Genomic DNA, 16,778 nt, shown 5'->3' on the forward strand with positions numbered 1-16,778 from the left:
CCTCTGTCACTCCCCCAAAGCAGCTCAGCAAAGTGTGTAAGAGAGCGAGGGCGTCAGGCCTGAAGCCAGTCAAGGGCTCTATTTAAGGACCTTCTAGTGTTGCGTGATTCCCATATAGACAGCAGAATCAAAGCAGCAGTCAGAATAGTCAGCTTTGCACAGACCTATGGGGTGTGGCTCAATGGATAAAGAATTCACCTACAATGCAGGAAACAGAAGAGATGTGGGGTTTAATCCCTGGGTCAGGAAGATCCCCTGGAGGAGGACATGGCAACCCACTCCAGTATTCCTGCCATGGACAGAGGAGCCTGGCGGGCTATAGCCCATAGCATCACAAAGAGTCGGACACAACTGAATCGACAGTATGCACATGGTATTGGCGAGTCAATTATGATATTTCTAAAGGTGAAACAGCCAGCCTACTAAATTCTTACTGGAGCCATTGAAGCAGAAAAGCTCTAGGTCAAGTGAATGCAAGTCCAACCTGAACCATTAAAAACAGAGTCACGGCCCTTCTATTAATTCCCCAACTTGAACCAGTTTGTAGACCCAAAAATCCCTTAAATAAAGATGAGGGTGGGTCCCCTTGAGGAAGGGCCCTGGTACATTGCTAAAAGCATATACTGTTAATCTTTCTCCTAGCCTTCCCCCAGAGGGACTAACAGCCTCTTCAGGGAGACTGTGCAATGGGGAAAGGGAAATAATCAAACCTTTGGGGGATTACTGGTCACTGACTCCGAAGTGACACTAATTCCAAGAGACCCAAAATGTCCCCAGTGGCCCAATTCAGGTGATCAGTGGAGTTTCAGCTGAGATCCATCTTGCAGCAGGTCCCTGACTCCAAGCTTTGGTTATTTCCTCGGCCCTAGAATTCATAATCCAAGTAGACATACTCAGCAATTGGCATGATCCCCACAGTGGGGAAGCAAGGAGTTGTTTGGTTATCTAATTGAAGTTGAAAAGGGCTGGGGAAGGTCGGAGAATGTGGCTCCAAAGGCCCAAACTCACTCCACCTCCAGAGTGAACTCAGAACACTTAAGTTTGGGGTTTACTGTGTGTGTGTGCTATCTGGCTTAAAAGAAATGGGCTCAGCTCAGCACTTGAACACCAGGATAAATCGTTCCAGCAATGAAGAGCCACGACACCTATCAAGTTTCAATTGCTAGCTAAAACCCTTGATAGCTGCTAGAAAAATAATGTGCGATTTTAGCTGAGAAACATAAATTATCAAGGCCATGATACTCTCAGAACGTAATAAATGAAATGTAGGTAACCACAGATGTGGTAAGGATCCCAGCCCCCAGCATGTGTCATGAATGCTTGGTCGCCCACAGGCACCGGGAGGAAGGAAGAGAGAAACAGATTGTCCAGATTCAACACGGGCTGAACCGTGGATGAAGACACAGAGGGGGTAGAAGTTTCAGGGTGGAAGCCAAGAAATGTTTTCTACATTCTTCCAACTTATGTTCTCCTGATATCTCCGCCCCATAGGCTTTCTGGTGACGAGGAGAGAATTACAAGCAGACACATGAAGTATAAATACTTCTGCAGGCAGTAACGCGCTGACAATGTTGGTGTTCTCCTCTGGAACATTCATTACACACGTCTGGGTCCAGTGGAATGACAGAAAAGCAGTAACCACTGCCACCACAGGATTAGGGCACTGCAAAGCCAGCAGCCGCTCGCCTCCCACATCTGACATCTGTCTGGCCCGTGCCTCCATCACAGTGACCTCAGGCGGGACCAGTCTTCAGCAAAACTGAGAGCAATCAGAATTACGTGCCAGGCATCCCCCAACCACTTGTCCCTGGGGCCCTAACTCAGCGATAAAGAAGCCATTTTAAAACGTCTTCCAAAAGGACGCTGGGCTCACGTGCATGCATCATAGCGCTTCTTCCTGCAGATGCTCACTGAGCACCTGCTGCGGGATCAGCACTGGGAATACCCGCAGTCGACCCAGGAACAAAGACCGGAAGCGGAGTGTGAAGAGACAGCACAGAGAAGCACTAGTGCGTGCCAGGAGGGCACATGGGGAAATCACGGAGGGCTCCCAGAGGAGGTGACCACTGAGCTGGGTCGTGTTGACCACAGGGACATGTGGCTTCGGGGTACTTCACTCTCTCTTCTCGCCACCTGATGCCTTTTCCGTCACTTCTTTTCTGCTGTAAATTCGCCCTTAATATTCATTTCTACCTGATTTCACCTGAGAAGGAATTCTGGGCTCTTATACTTCCCTGGGGAACCGCTGTGAGCCCACTCTCTTCCTCTTGATTGGTTTCCAAGCAGAATTTTAAGACGGCACCAGAACAGGGGAGCGAAAGGAGACGCCCTTCCCGAAAGTAGTCCCCCTGGTATCCCTGGCCCTTTGCTACTGCTACTGCTAAGTCACTTCAGTCGTGTACGACTCTGTGCGACCCCATAGATGGCAGCCCACCAGGCTCCCCCGTCCCTGGGATTCTCCAGGCAAGAACACTGGAGTGGGTTGCCATTTCCTTCTCCAATGCATGAAAGTGAAAAGTGAAAGGGAAGTCGCTCAGTCGTGTCCGACCCTCAGCGACCCCATGGACTACAGCCTTCCAGGCTCCTCCATCCATGGGATTTTCCAGGCAAGAGTCCTGGAGTGGGGCCCTTACGTCCCTGGAAAAAATTCGACATTGTGGCAACTATGGGCTGACTGGTCTCTCCCCTGCACAATGTGCCAGTCTCCTGCTCCAGATGGCAAACTGAGCAAAACCCATGGAAGGGCTTCTCACCACCTCCTCATCGGGGCAGGCTTCCCACCACCTCCCCACCTCATAGCTTCATTTGGGCCTTATCTAAGAAGATTCCCAGGCTTCCCTGGTGGTGCAAGTGGTAAAGAACACGCGTGCCAATGCAGATGTAAGAGAAGCAGGTTCGATCCCTGGGTCGGGAAGATCCTCTGGAGGAGGGCACGGGCAACCCAATCCCATATTCTTGTCTGGAATATCCCATGGACAGAGGAGCCTGGTGGGCTATGGTCCAGAGGGTCACAAAGAGTCCTACACTGCTGAAGTGACCTAGTATGCACAGAAGAAGATTCTTATTAAATGGCAACAAAATGAAAAGTAAAATATCAGAGACACAGAAGTAGTAAGCCATAGATCTGAGAAAACAGCTGCATATGAAAGGATTAGGAAATAAATGAGAAGAAACCCAAAGGATTTAGAATCCATTTCAGGTGCCCTGTAAGAAAATCCCACCAGTATGGGGAGAACAGGCCCACGCTAAAATCCAGGCAATAAAGAGGTTCTATCCTGGACTGGCTGCCTGATAATGTTTTACCTTGAGGTTTATAATTCTTTTTTCACTCTCTAGCACTTTCTAGGATGAGGCTTCTTAAAGTGGAGAGAGGGCCACTTGCATCAGAATCAACCTGAGGGACTTGTTAAAACGCAGTTTCTGGGTCCCCGGTGATTCTTAGGCATTTTGAAGTCTGTGAACCACAGAACTAGGGACTTTATCCTTCTTAAGTGGTTGAGATATCCATGCTAAATCACTCAGTTAAACTGCTCTTTAAAATCTGAAGGAGACACTAGTGGCTCAATTGATTATTTTAGAAATTGTGAAGATTCTAAAAGTAGTAATAGTGAGGTCACATTGTGACCAGTTTTAAATGATGTAAAAGTTAACACACTGAAGTCAGAAAGATTATTGCAAAACATAAATGTGATCACATCACTCCCCTGGGTAAAACACTTCAGCGATTGCTCATTGCTCTTTTGAGAAAGGCCCAGACCCATGGTCCCAATGAGCCCTCTTTTCCAGTCTAATCCAGGCCTGGAGAGTTCCCTGCCCTGTGTTCTAGCTTCAGTTCCTTCAACATCCAAGTCTGCCCTTCAAATGACCTTCACACATACTAGCCATAGGCAGGGACTCTTCTTTCCCCAGTAAAATCTGTTCTTTCCCTTCCCAGCTCTGGCTGTATTAATCCCCAGTATCAGACCTTTTCCTCCATAGCCCTCGGCACAGTTTGAATGCCACATTTTTTTGTGTGATTCTGTAATTAATGTACACTTCCTCCACTGAGGTCTAAGAAGTCCATGACATCAGCTACAGGGCTATTTTTTTTTTCCCTAGGAAGGAGACCCACCATTGTTTATGTATCATCTAGCATACCCATGGTACATAGCTGGTGCTCAATAAATATTTGTGGATGAACAAAGGAATTAAAGAGTATTTCAAAAGCAAACACTGGCAGCTGATGCAGATCCCACAGTAGCCACCAAGAATTTAAACGTACTCTGATCTCTCTCCTAAAGGTTAAAGGTTCCAGGGTCTCTCCAGCACCAGGAAGAATCAAGTCCTCTGGTGGTTTCCCTTCCCCTACCTATGTTACAAGATACCTTCCTTTGCATTTACCATTTCAAAAGGATGAGCCCAACTCTTCCTAATGCGATTCCTGGAATTTGAAAGAAAAGTGGAGTTCAACATTAAATGCTATTATGCCATTTCTCTGGGCCTTGCTTTGATTTGGCTGTAAAAAATTACCCTAAAGCCTGTTCATTGTCTAAAAAATATATGCTGAAATAAAAACAGACCTCGGGGTTTTCACAATGACTTACTTCCTATATTTTTGTACACCTTCATGAGTCTTATCATTCTCGGCTCCAGGTGCCGATTCTCAGACTGTTTCAAGGCATTTTCAAATGCTGGAATTGTTATCAGCATATTTGAATGATTTCAAATGGCCCTAAATAAGCTGGCAATAATCACAACACAATTTCTACTACAGTAGAATGAGGCTTCACGAGGATATAAATGAACCCACCATTACCGCCCTCTCCTCTCTGCCATCTTGCCAGCAGTTGGCCCTGGCTCAGGTAATGAAGGGCTTGCAGCCCTGACTGTACTCTTTCACATGTTCCTGAAGCAAAGTTCTCACAGCATTGTTCCCCATCCTTCACCAAGTAGACATAATATTCCAATGCAACGGGTTCAAGTGAGGCAAAAATGACTTAGACAAATCAACAGAGACACGGCAGCGAGAGAGCATTACCGCATTTGATGTGCTACAGAAAAATCCTGGATTTTGAAAGAAGAGTGAAATTCAACATTGAAACTGCTATTATACTGTTTCTCTGGGCCTTGCATTGTTCTGCAGCCAGTCTCCCTGACATGTATTATCTATAAACGGGTCCAAGGTGAATGAATATGTTTGAATCACTGTTGATCTGATCTATATTTTGCTGTGGATGTAACTCTCCAGTGACGTATCGTAAATTTATATTTCACTATATAAATCTTTGTATGGGTCTTTAACATTTATTTTAACATTGGATCCTATTTAAAAGCCACATACTAATCCTGATAGATAGTAAAGAGGCCTTACCACACAACTGACAATCTAGCAATGAAAAATCCATACTTATCACCCTACCTGGGAGAAGAGAACGTGACTGGGGATTTTGTTGTACACTAAAGAGAGTGTATAATTTGTCAGGTACCAGACAAGATTTGATTATAGTGATTAGATAAGAGATTTTTCATGACTATAGTAAAAGGGGTGTGGGGACTATACTTTTCAAAGCACAGCCTTGGAGAAGTAGTTTTCACTTGGCACATTTCTCTCCTACACCCATACTTCATGGCAGTTTAGTGTCTATGTTGAGGCTTTTTGTTTTTTCAACCCACTTCATAAAAGCCAGTACCAAGTGGCAGCTACATGAGCTACTGCTTAATGAGCTGGTGAGCCTTTCAGCTAGTTGTTGCCATCCTGAAGGAGCATGAAGTAGAAAAGGCATCCAAATAAACTGGAAAGGGCCCGGGAAAATGAGTAGAAATGGAAACAGGTGGCTTCTACTTAGGTGGCCATAAAATGAACTGTCCAACCTGGGGCACTTGTGAAAGAGAAACTTGGTACAATTACTCACGCTGGGATGACAGAGCTATACTGTGGCTGTACACTCAGGATTGTAGACATCCTAGTTTTAGTTTCCTATTGCTTATATCCAGAATATTTTCTAATCTGATTTATAGGCTCAAATTAAAGAAGAAAAATGAATACTTTCTTACCATTCACCTGCCAGTGAACATTTCAACCATCCCCTACTCATGAGAAGTTCCAAACGACTTAGAAAGGGACAGTTACAAAGCATTATTGGAACCACTGAGCTAAGTCCTTAACATGCAGCATAATCATATGAAACCCAGTTCAACTGAATGAAATTCCTGCCAAATACTTCTCCACTATTGCTCCACAAACTGTGGGTTTCTCACGGGGCTCCCCTCCACACCAAATAAGAACAAATAGCCTCAGGAAGGCTGAATTCAAGGAAAGGGAAACACCCCCAATTAGCAACCTCAATTCTCTCTACCCAAAGTAAAATAATAATAAAACAGTAAAATTCCAGGTTAGTTGTCAAAGAATGGGGGATAGAGATCCATTTACAAGAGCTTTTATTTGAGGGCCCCATGTTGCTAACATTATTCATTATGTCAGTTCTTTTAATTCACAATCAATGGTAATTTTCCCTAACCTACAGTCTATTTCTCCTGTATTCCTAAAGAAAAGATATGTAAATCAACCTAACAGTCTAGTCAAGATTTTAGGAGGAATTCCCCAAGCTACTTAAAGAGGATAAAATAATAAATGTATGTCTTTAAATGATTTCAGGAAAATATCTGAATAAAAAACTTGAATCAAAACTACTGCATCAGTAATGATAACATCAACAATCACAGCAAATCCAACCCAACCCAGTACTTTTGGGGTATCTTATTTTACAATCATTATTATGTTTAGTTACCTCAGCAACTCTAAGAGGTAGGGACTTATGCCCATTTGAAAGGTATAAAATCTGAGGCTGAGAAAAGAACCCTCAACCAACACATATTTATTTAGATTTAAACCTCAAAGACTTTTCCCTTTTTTCCAAATCCATTCAGTCGCCAAATCTTTTATTTTCATCAATGCCAATATTTTTTCCTTCTGGCTTGAATCCAGCCTGGAGAGGGGGAAAGGTTGGCCCTCTGAAAGTTGTCTCTTTAAAGGAAGAGGACTGGCCCACTCCTCAGACTTGAAAATGGAATTGCATTTATACAGGAAGTTTTATTTACTCATTTGATCAAGACTGTGTGTTTCCTCGGGCGGGCCTAGAAGGAAGTGGCGTACAGCTTCCATCTTTCCTTGGCACTTCCCGCCTGCTGTACCATCCAATCTATCTTCCCTGTGGCTCTGGGACTTATGCTCCTTATTGAATTCCAACTGAGTCTTTTTCTTGCCTAAAATCGTTTAGCATTCCTTTCCACTCAATCCAAATGCCCAGCTCCCAGAAGAGTTGACACAAGGCATCTCTCAAACTTTCTCCCCACCACGCTGATTGCTGTATTCCCCAGACTTAACCAGTTCTTTCTTTTAACATTCAGCTTTCCAGAACATTCTCAAAGTCATTTCATTGTGAACTCCTTCCTCTGTGATCTACACACACTAAACATACATTTGTCACACTCTATTATGACTATCTATTAATGAATTTGTTTCTGTGACCGCTCCCCTCACCAAACTGCTCATCTGAAGTGGGTCTTATAAGGACCAGCAAGAGTCTTGATTGTATGACATAAAATGCTATCAAAATGGCTACTGAATGAATGAAGTATTATGAAGCATGCTATAAGCCCAATCATATTTCAACTTAAAAATACTTACATGCATATGTAAGTATAAGGCACACATTTAAAACATTCTCACTGTTGTTTGAGTCACCAAGTCGTATATGACTCTTTTGCGACCCCATGGACTCTAACAGCCTGCCAGGCTCCTCTGTCCATGGGATTTCCCAAGCAAGCATACTTGAGTGAGTTTGCCATTTCCTTCTCCAGGGAATCTTCCCCACCCAGAGATCAAACCACATCTCTTGCATTGGCAGGAGGATTCTTTAGCACTGAGCCACCAGGGAAGCCCGTTTAAAATATATATACTACAATAAATAAATAAACTTTTATTGTGCTTCTCTTATCCTAATCCAGGCAAATGTTTCTCCAAATCCTCAAAGAACAGGCAGTAATTGAGAAAGTAGTTCTAACGAGTTGAAGTCACTACTTGGCAGTAAAGTAAGTTTAAGGATGATGGAAACAAATACATTCCTTGATAAAAATTTTGATTTAATGTGATTTATACTGACTTGCTTTAAAAATAAAAATGATAAGCACTGGAGAAAACAGGATTTAGCAGGTGATAGAAGAGTTTCTTTGTTCATAAAGACTTTTCAATATTAGGAGAGCTACATGGATATGTGTGTGTGTGTGTCTGTGTGTGTGTTTGTCACACACACACACACATACATACACAACAAACATTTACTATTTTAGTGTATGAAAGGATCAGTCCTATCCCCCAAATCTAAATGTCTGAATACTTGGCCACTTCCTACAGAATGGTGCATGGCTGGAATAACGAGGGCACATGGTCCACCATAAAAATGCTCTGAAAATGATGGGGTGGGGCAGTGGTGAAAGTGGGCAAGAGTCAAGGCAAAACTAGTCTTACTGAGTGTTATTGGAATTCTCTCTTCACTCAGCCAAAACTACGCAACCTAACCAAAGTCCCTCCACTGGCTCCACCTCCCAAGCCACATGCCTTCTGGGGGCCAAGGGCAGAGCCAGCTGTGGCTCTGCATTTGGATAAAAGAGCCTGAAAACAGGGGAAAAAAAATTATTTTGAAATGCATTATGCTTCGAAATTAAGGGTAATTGTGTGTAGCAGCCTGGAAAATATAGCTCATCCAGGACTGCTCAGCCACAGAACCCCAGAGCACAAAACACTGGCTTTCTAAATGCAATCTCAAACTAAAAAAAAAAAAAAAAGCACAAAGGGCGGAAGGAAGGGTGGAGGTTGGCTATAGGGCTGTGACTTGTAAGAAGGTGGCTGCCTCAGGGAGATACAGCTAGTACATGAGCCGGCAATATCGCTATATCTACATCGTCTAAGCCACTAGACGCTGCCCTGCTCTAGCAGCACAACAGTGAAGGTAAATAAAAGGTTGACAGATAATTACATAAGAAAACAAATGTGGCAAGAGTAGGACAGGGATCTAATGGACGGAGTGGAAAAGGACTCCACATCTAGCAGCATCTTAAAGCAATGTCCTGATCACCCTAACGGACCATTAGTATCTATCACTACCCAACTAGCCAAGGTGTATTTTACCAGCAGAGGAGGCATTTCACCCTCTCAATTCATCCCCACACAGACAGTTCTTTAATCTCGTAACAGAGACCTATGAACAAGCCCAGCTAAATTCTGCGACCATCCTCCTGTTTCATTGATTTTATTCCCATTATGTGGAGGATATAGCTAACGCGGTAACCATGGGCCAGAATTCAAGACCTTGTGAGGAAACAGAGACATAAAATCACTAGCTACAGTTTTTTTCAACCAGAGGGTGACAGGAAGAAACACACATGAAACTGACTTGAAAGCAATTTGGGTTAGGAAAACAATTGCAGTTTTAGGAGAGGAAGCTAGAGAGGAAACTTGGAGAACTAGAGGAAATAAATGAACATAAAGGGTGAGACCACCCACGTGTGAAAAAGCCACCTTAGGGCAAAGGAATCACCAGTGAATAGAAAACTGGGCCACTTATAACTGCTGTCAAAAGTCTAGCCTGTTGGATAGCCCAGAGTTGGACTAATTCATGCAAGAAAACCAAACAGTGGTTCTTACTATGGGAAGGGTACTGGCAACTGATTATGTCTGGAGACATATTTGGTTATCACACCGGTGTGCTGCTCCTGGCATCAGGTGGTAGAGGTCAGAGAAGCTAGTAAACATCCTAAGAGTCACAGGACACAACAAAGGATCATCTAGCCTCAAGGGTCAACAGTGCGAGGTTGAGACTGCCTGACACAAAGGATCAACATAGAATTGGCAATAGCCTGCATGAACAAAAAGAGAATTTGCAGCCTCAGCATCACCCAATGGAGAAACCATCCTGGCTAAAGACTCTAGTCTCTGGTTCCCTTGGTTGGTATTAATATATGGAGCAGGACAAGTAGCAAAAAAGGTATGACTAGCTGGAAGATACTTTAAATGTATTCCTTCCTCCAAATTGGTCCCCATCACCACCACACCAAGTAGTTCCACGCTTTTGATTTCATCATGACTCATCCACAAAGAGAAAAAACTGTTGGTTAAAGAATATGTGTCTATTCTCCTTGACAAACCTCAGTCTCATTTTTGATTAATGAATTGCATTCTGGCTTATATGCTTCAATATCATGAGCTTAGGTGATGGGCGTACTCTCCCTGAGAGAAGGATCACTGACTCCCAGGACTAAAGAGGTCAGCTCTGGAATGGGATATACAAAGTTAGGCACTGAACAACTTGGCCTCAGTGATGACAGACGCATCCCTAGGTGCCATGGCAACCAGGACACATCCATCAGAACCCAGGGCATTTCTACTAGCATATAGGAGTGAAGGGTACCCTGGATGGGCTGCAGCATAGCTTGACATGGGGGTCCTGGCCTCAGACTAGGCTAGTCCAAGAGAACCAACAAGAAGAATAAGCAGTCAACATAAGAGTCATGCGGCATGTGAAAGAAACAGCAGCATAAAGAGTCAGAAAGGGCAGATGTCGGTTCAGATCTACTAGCCAAGCACAACAGTGACATTTCATTTCTCCAGGCCACTTCTATAAAATGGATAAGAACACTATACCAGTTTTTCCCCACTGTCTCCAAAACAGCATTCCTGGAGGAAGCATGTCAGCTGCCGGCACAAGGAGGAAGATGTAGCATGAATCCTGTGACCCCAAGGCCACTGGGGCAATGCTCAGTCAGAGTTACTCACTCCTGCCGCCCTCTAACCTCTGCTCCTTATCCAGCAAGTATAACCCACCCAACCCACAGCAGTCTGGGAGCCCAACAAGTAGTACGCTTGCCAGTGTTTTCTACTGAGGAAAGTTATGTTCCCTGCATTAACTGTTAGAACTAAAATAGCCAAAACGGTAGCCTCAACTCCTAAAATTAAGGTTCCAGTAATAATCTTGCTCAGATTCTGGAAATCAGTGTTTGTGGGGGCCTAGAACACTGAGACTCATCATCTCCTTCTATTTATACATGTGACTAATCTCTCTACTCAGTAGTAGGCCAGGTTGTTGCTGTGGTTAATACTGTTTGATGATCTAGCATTCCCTCTCCCACACAGATTCCTACCAGATACTTGGCTGTTCACCCCACCTTAGGCTGGTGACAAAATTCTGCTCAAACTGACCTGCACTTATCTTAAAAAAGTTCAGAAATCATAGTGCTAAGTCACAAGTTAAATTAATCATGGATCATAAGAGTGATCTGAGGTGTTCAGTTCTGGCTATTAAACATAAGTTCCAATTGTTGACACTCAGACAACCTAAATTATCCAGGGACCCAAAAACTGCAAGCAGTGTGTACACTGTGCTTTCAGGCTAGCTTCGCTGTATCTAAAAGTGCCGCACCAGGCATATTCAAAGGCTTTCACAGGCCACACACATTTCATGGGAGCCACACTCTCTTCCCTGGGTAACTGGTCTTCAAAATCCTGATGTTTTGAATGGTACTGAAGTTCTCAGCCTTTTTGTTTTTTTGGTTGGCCAGTTCCAAGCCCTGGTCAGCTAAGAAGCTTAATCTAATTGTGTATCACAGCAGTGTGGCAGCCACCAGACAAGATTACTTCTGTCTTTGCAAACCTCTGAAAGTAATTAAAATCATGCATTTGAGAACTGTGAGGTGTAGAATATGAAAGAAAAAGTTCAGTGGAGTAAGTTCCAAAGACCTCAAAAGCTTAAAGACCTCATAAGCTCTAAACTAAAACTTAGCCAGAAAAGAGTATTTTTCACTCATTTTATGCTAAGTTATTACATACAATCTACTGCCCTTCTATATCACTAAAGTGAAAACCATACACCTGGATCTCCAGCTTTGTCAAAATGGCATTCTTGGGGCCTAACAGACCATTGAGTTCTATAAACAGTAGTATTTTAAAGGTTGAGTCAATGGCTGATGCTTTTATTGCATCTGATTCAACACTGGGAAATAGCATCTCTTGCAGGAGATTAAACTAATAGCATTTTGTAATGAGGGAGGGTGCTAAGTGTTTCTTAAAGTATGACCCCGTGAACACTTTGATCACTATCCTTGGCAAATGATTTAAAGTGTATATGCCTGCTGCTGCTAAGTCACTTCAGTCGTGTCTGACTCTGTGCAACTCCATAGACGGCAGCCCACCGGGCTCCCCTGTCCCTGGGATTCTCCAGGCAAGAACACTGGAGTGGGTTGCCATTTCCTTCTCCAATTGTATATGCCTAGCATTATTAAAACAGACTTTTTTCAACACGACTCATATTAAGTAATATATTTGGCATTTAGATTTGGTATCTGTTTTGTAAAACACTCTATTTTCCATTGTACTCTCTTCTATTTCGTGTTTTCAACTGCTGGTCTGGACCTAAGAAATTGATGTTATGATCCATTCCTTGTTGCAACCCTAAGCTTTAAAAACACTAGTTAACTAGAAGAAGCAGAAATGGAGTTGAGTAATTAGCAGGAAACACTTGAGGCTTGGTGATGTAGAGAGGCTTTGTGATGTCTTAAAAATCAAATGATCCACTTGGATGGTTTCAGGCATTAAAAAGTGGTTGCAGGCTTCAGTTACAAACCTTAAGGGTACCCATTGTCTTAGATCCAGACAGGATATGTCCTCCATAGGAATGATTACCTATAAACCTACAGTGTTCAGAAAAACGATAATGTCAGCAAAGTGTGTGTTTGGAGCCCCTTGGCACACCCCCAGCCACATCCTCTCTGCAAGGGCTTCAAAGCATGCCCTTCCTTCACCTTTATCCCCACCCATTCACACCCAAAACCCAAAGGGGGGTTATTTATTACTTTAAAACACTCAAATGTTGTCTTATCTCAATTTAATAAATATGTATGATTTGTTAACAGCACTGTAGAAGCCCCTCGTCCCATTTCCTCTCTTTCACTTTTCTTCTCTTGGGCTTTTCTCATCTCTCTTCTCCCCAGCATCTGCTACCCAGCTCCATTCTATCTTCCTCTCCTTCCTCCTTTATTCCCTCTCCTCCTCTCCTTCACTCCCATCTACTGGGGGAGTGGAGTGGCATACAGTGGCCGTCTCTGACTTCACTCTACTCACAGTAATACCTTTCTTCCCAGGGGAGTCTTCCTTTGGCTAAAGTAACACACACTTTAAAAAGACATTCTCCAAGGAGAGTGATGAAACAGATACCAGATCTAAAGCGGTTATGTGTTATTAATAAACTGTACTGGTTGTTCACTCTCCCAAGGAATCATTTCTCAGTTCCTTTCTTCAGGCTGAAATTCTACAGGGAGGAGTTTACTCAAGGCAGAAAGGGATCTGCAAGAGGTGCGGCTGAGCATGGGGAGACGACAGAGGAGAAAAGGCAAAAGTCTTTTCTTACTTGTCCCTGATGCTGTAGTATTTTCTCGACATATTTCCCTGGTGAGCCTCTCCCATGAAGGCCCATCTTAGTCAGTCAACAAGTATCTATTGAGCACCTACTAGGTAGGAATCAGTCTAGGTTCTGGCCCTGTAAATAAGACAAGGTTTCTGCCCTTGTGGAACTTCCATTTTAATGGTCAAGATAGACAATAAGCAGACAAAGAAATGAATATATAATACCAGAGGGTAATAAATGTTTAGAGGGAAAACTGAGAGACTGAAAAGGACCAGGGAGTGGCTGGTTGCTATTCTACAGTCATCAGGGAAGCCCTCCTATAAACTGACAACTGACCTGAAGGAAGCATTGGAGTGAGCCATCTGGACACATGGGGGAAAGCTCCTTGTGACAAAGGAATAATATGTGCAAAGACCCTGGGGACAGAACTTGGTGAAAAAGGAGAATGTGAGGCAATCAGAGTTGCTGCAGTCAAGAAGGGCAGAGAGATGAGACAGAAAGAAGAAGGGGTAGATGTGTCTGCTCCCGAATTCCACCATCTCAGGTGTGGGCCAGCCTCGCAGCCTGCCCCTCCCTGACACCTATCCAGCTTCTTCACAGTTCCCTTCCCTCCTGCAGAGTCTGAACACTCAAGGTTATTCCCTCAGATTTTCTGAGAGGACATCCAGTCCATCTAATTAAAAACAATCAAAATCAAGTCATAAGCCATAGTAAGAAAGCAATATATATGCACATTTAACCACAGCCCTTAAGAGATAGGAAATCTACCGCAGTAAAGAGCAGGGGCAGAGGTCAGCTACAAGAAAAAAAAAATGTCCCCCACATGACAGCAGGGGATCTGACCTTCCAACTCACAAACTGGGGAACAATACACTTTGAAACAACCTTGGGCAGTAGGTATGGAGGTGAGATACTATGGAAAACCATGATCAAAGGAGGCTGATGGTAATGGCCACTGACACCTTTTGGATCTGAAAGCGAGCCTGAGTGGTGTTAGGCCCCTCTAGTTCCCAAAGTTATCCTCAAAGAGTTGATATATAAATGCCGGTCATTAATTATTTTTATTTTATAGACCAAAAAAAGAACAACTCAAAAATTCACCCCCAAGTCACTGGCAGCGCTACCGTGGGGAGCACCGCGGCCTCTGTCTCAAGGGTGGAGAAACCCTTGTCACAGATTCTCTGAAATCTTAAATATAACGATCTAAGTTCGTATCATTTAAGGCCAGTGATGTTAGCAGGCCCAATTTTGGGGCACTGGGCACCACAGAGTATGCCCTGCGACGACCCGGGGCTGTCCAGAGACCCGCAGAGCCGGGTCACACCACCGGGGTCCAAGCCCTTGGCTTTAGGTCAACGCAGGTCCCACCGTCAACAACCCTTGTCCGGATCAGTCAATTTCAAACAGCATCTAGGCGGCAGAGGGTCACTCAGCGGCATGGACTCCAGGGCTCCAGAGCCCCTCTCGTCTTTCGGTCTGTCTCTCTCTCTCTCTCTCTCTCTCTCTCTCTCTCTCTCTCTCTCTCTCTCTCTCTCTCTCTCTCTCTCTCACACACACACACACACACACATACACACGCTCGCCGCCCTCGCGCGCGCCCGCGGCACCACACGGACTTCCCAACCCCAAACACACGCGCGCACCCCACGGCCGGCTGAGTTCTGTATTTCCTCTTCCTCAAAGCTACTCTTGTGATCTTAGCCGCCCCGCTCTGCTTCGGACTCCAGGGCCCCCAGAACTCTGCTACCTCCCTTCCCTGAAGGCACGCCCCGTGCGCCCCTCCTCTGATGCCAGGGTCACCCATCGAACCGCACCCCCTCCACCTCCTTTCCGGGTCCCAGCCGGGACTTCTGAGTGTCCCCGGGAGGCGGGTATTTACTAACAGTCGTCCGGGGCTCCCAGCTGTCCCTGCCGCCCCTTCGCGTCCCTCCGGGCCCTCCACCCCTCTAGACCATCACCGCCCCCTGCCAGGAGCGCGCCTGCCGGGGGATTCCCTCCCATCTTCGAGCGCCTGAGAAAAGCCGGGAGTCCTCGCTGCCAGTCCTTTCTCCCGCGCACCCTCTGTGGTGCCCAAGCCCCCAGTCCCACTCTCCCCGTCCCTAGTCCCCAGTCCCCCAGCTCCAGCAGCGCAACCCCAGGTCGACCCCCTGCAACCAGCCCTGGCCGAAACGTCTCGGCTGGTTCCCCGGTCACGAGCCCTGCGCCCCCTCCTCGGAGCCCCCCCTCGGCTCCCATTCCTCCTGCCGCCTCCCCCTCTGCCCTGACTTCCCCAACTGCGGAGTGCCCGGGCGCGCCAGCAGCCTTCACCCCGCCGAGCCCGCGGCCACCCCCGCCTGCGCCGCGGCGCCCCCAGAAAGGAAACAAAAGTCTCCGCGGCGCCCAGAGTCCCCCGGAGCAAGACGCCTCCTCCTCGCCCCAGCCCCAGGTCCCTCCCGGGCCGCGCTGAGGTCAGCGAGTCAGGGCGCCGCGCCAGCCCAGGAAACTTTACGAACCTGCCCGGGGTCGCAGGACCGCGGCGGCGAGGGTTCCCAGCGATAAGATCTCTAGCGACCCCGCGACCGTGGAAGGGGAGCCGGAGACTCTGTCGCCCAGCTCAGGGGCCCCGGCGGTGTGAGTGGCTCTGCTTCTATCTATCCCGTGCCCATCCTCGCCCGCTCTCGCTCGTCCGAGCACACGCACTTACACTCCGGGTCGGCCGGCTGCTGCGCCGCCGGCTGCCGCTGCTCTCACTTCCTCTTCCTTCCTCCTGCTGGCCAGAGACACATTTTGCATCTGCAAGGCATCCCGAGATTAGCCGCGAACTCTCCTACAGAGCAGACGCTGCGGAGTGGCCGCCGGCGCCCCCGGCACCTGCGCCGGGACCCGCGTGGTTGGCGCGTTCGCCTCCAGCCGGCGCTCTGCTGCCTGCCCACCGCACTTCGCCTGGGGGTGGGGGGGGATGGGGGTGCCCACGACTTTTTGTAGTCCCCTTACTTAAAGAGATAGAAATGTCAAACACCGTGCACGCCTCAGTTCTGCTATAAATAATATGTGTGCAGAGCATGACTTCTCGGATGAGCTCACAAGCGGCGTTTTGCAGGCACTAATTAACTCCGTCACCCTCATAGCGCCACCTCCGGGAGGCCGGGAGTGCGTGGCATTTTTTTTACAAGCTTTCAATTTTGGCAGTTGGTTTGGGATTTTGAGGGGAAACTTCGGTGGGCCGTTTTAAAGCTACTTGAAGCTGGACTCTTGGACAGCTCGACAAAATTAACGACAGAACGTTTCCTCCTCCTCACAGTCGCCTGTGCGCTTACGGACCACGGGATTTATTTCTCATCAATTAAGCCAGGGATTCCCTAATTT

At 46.1% G+C, this 16,778-nt stretch overlaps 1 protein-coding gene across 7 annotated transcripts in view; it reads right to left on the reverse strand.

Annotated features, from left to right (window-relative positions):
- The window catches only part of ELMO1 (engulfment and cell motility 1), a 589,784-nt gene extending 573,300 nt beyond the window's left edge, over positions 1 to 16,484 (reverse strand). For 2 of the 7 annotated variants that reach the window (XM_027539538.1, XM_027539540.1), the window contains exon 1: positions 16,117 to 16,484. The gene's annotated coding sequence lies outside the window, so the exon portion shown is untranslated. Of the gene's footprint in view, positions 1 to 15,925 lie in introns of all 7 variants that reach the window. The other 5 variants (XM_027539537.1, XM_027539539.1, XM_027539543.1 and 2 more) reach the window with 4 other exon arrangements.
- Between the last annotated feature and the right edge of the window lie 294 nt (positions 16,485 to 16,778).

This window comes from Bos indicus x Bos taurus, chromosome 4, assembly GCF_003369695.1.
Source record: "Bos indicus x Bos taurus breed Angus x Brahman F1 hybrid chromosome 4, Bos_hybrid_MaternalHap_v2.0, whole genome shotgun sequence".
Taxonomy (NCBI): Eukaryota; Metazoa; Chordata; class Mammalia; order Artiodactyla; family Bovidae; genus Bos; species Bos indicus x Bos taurus.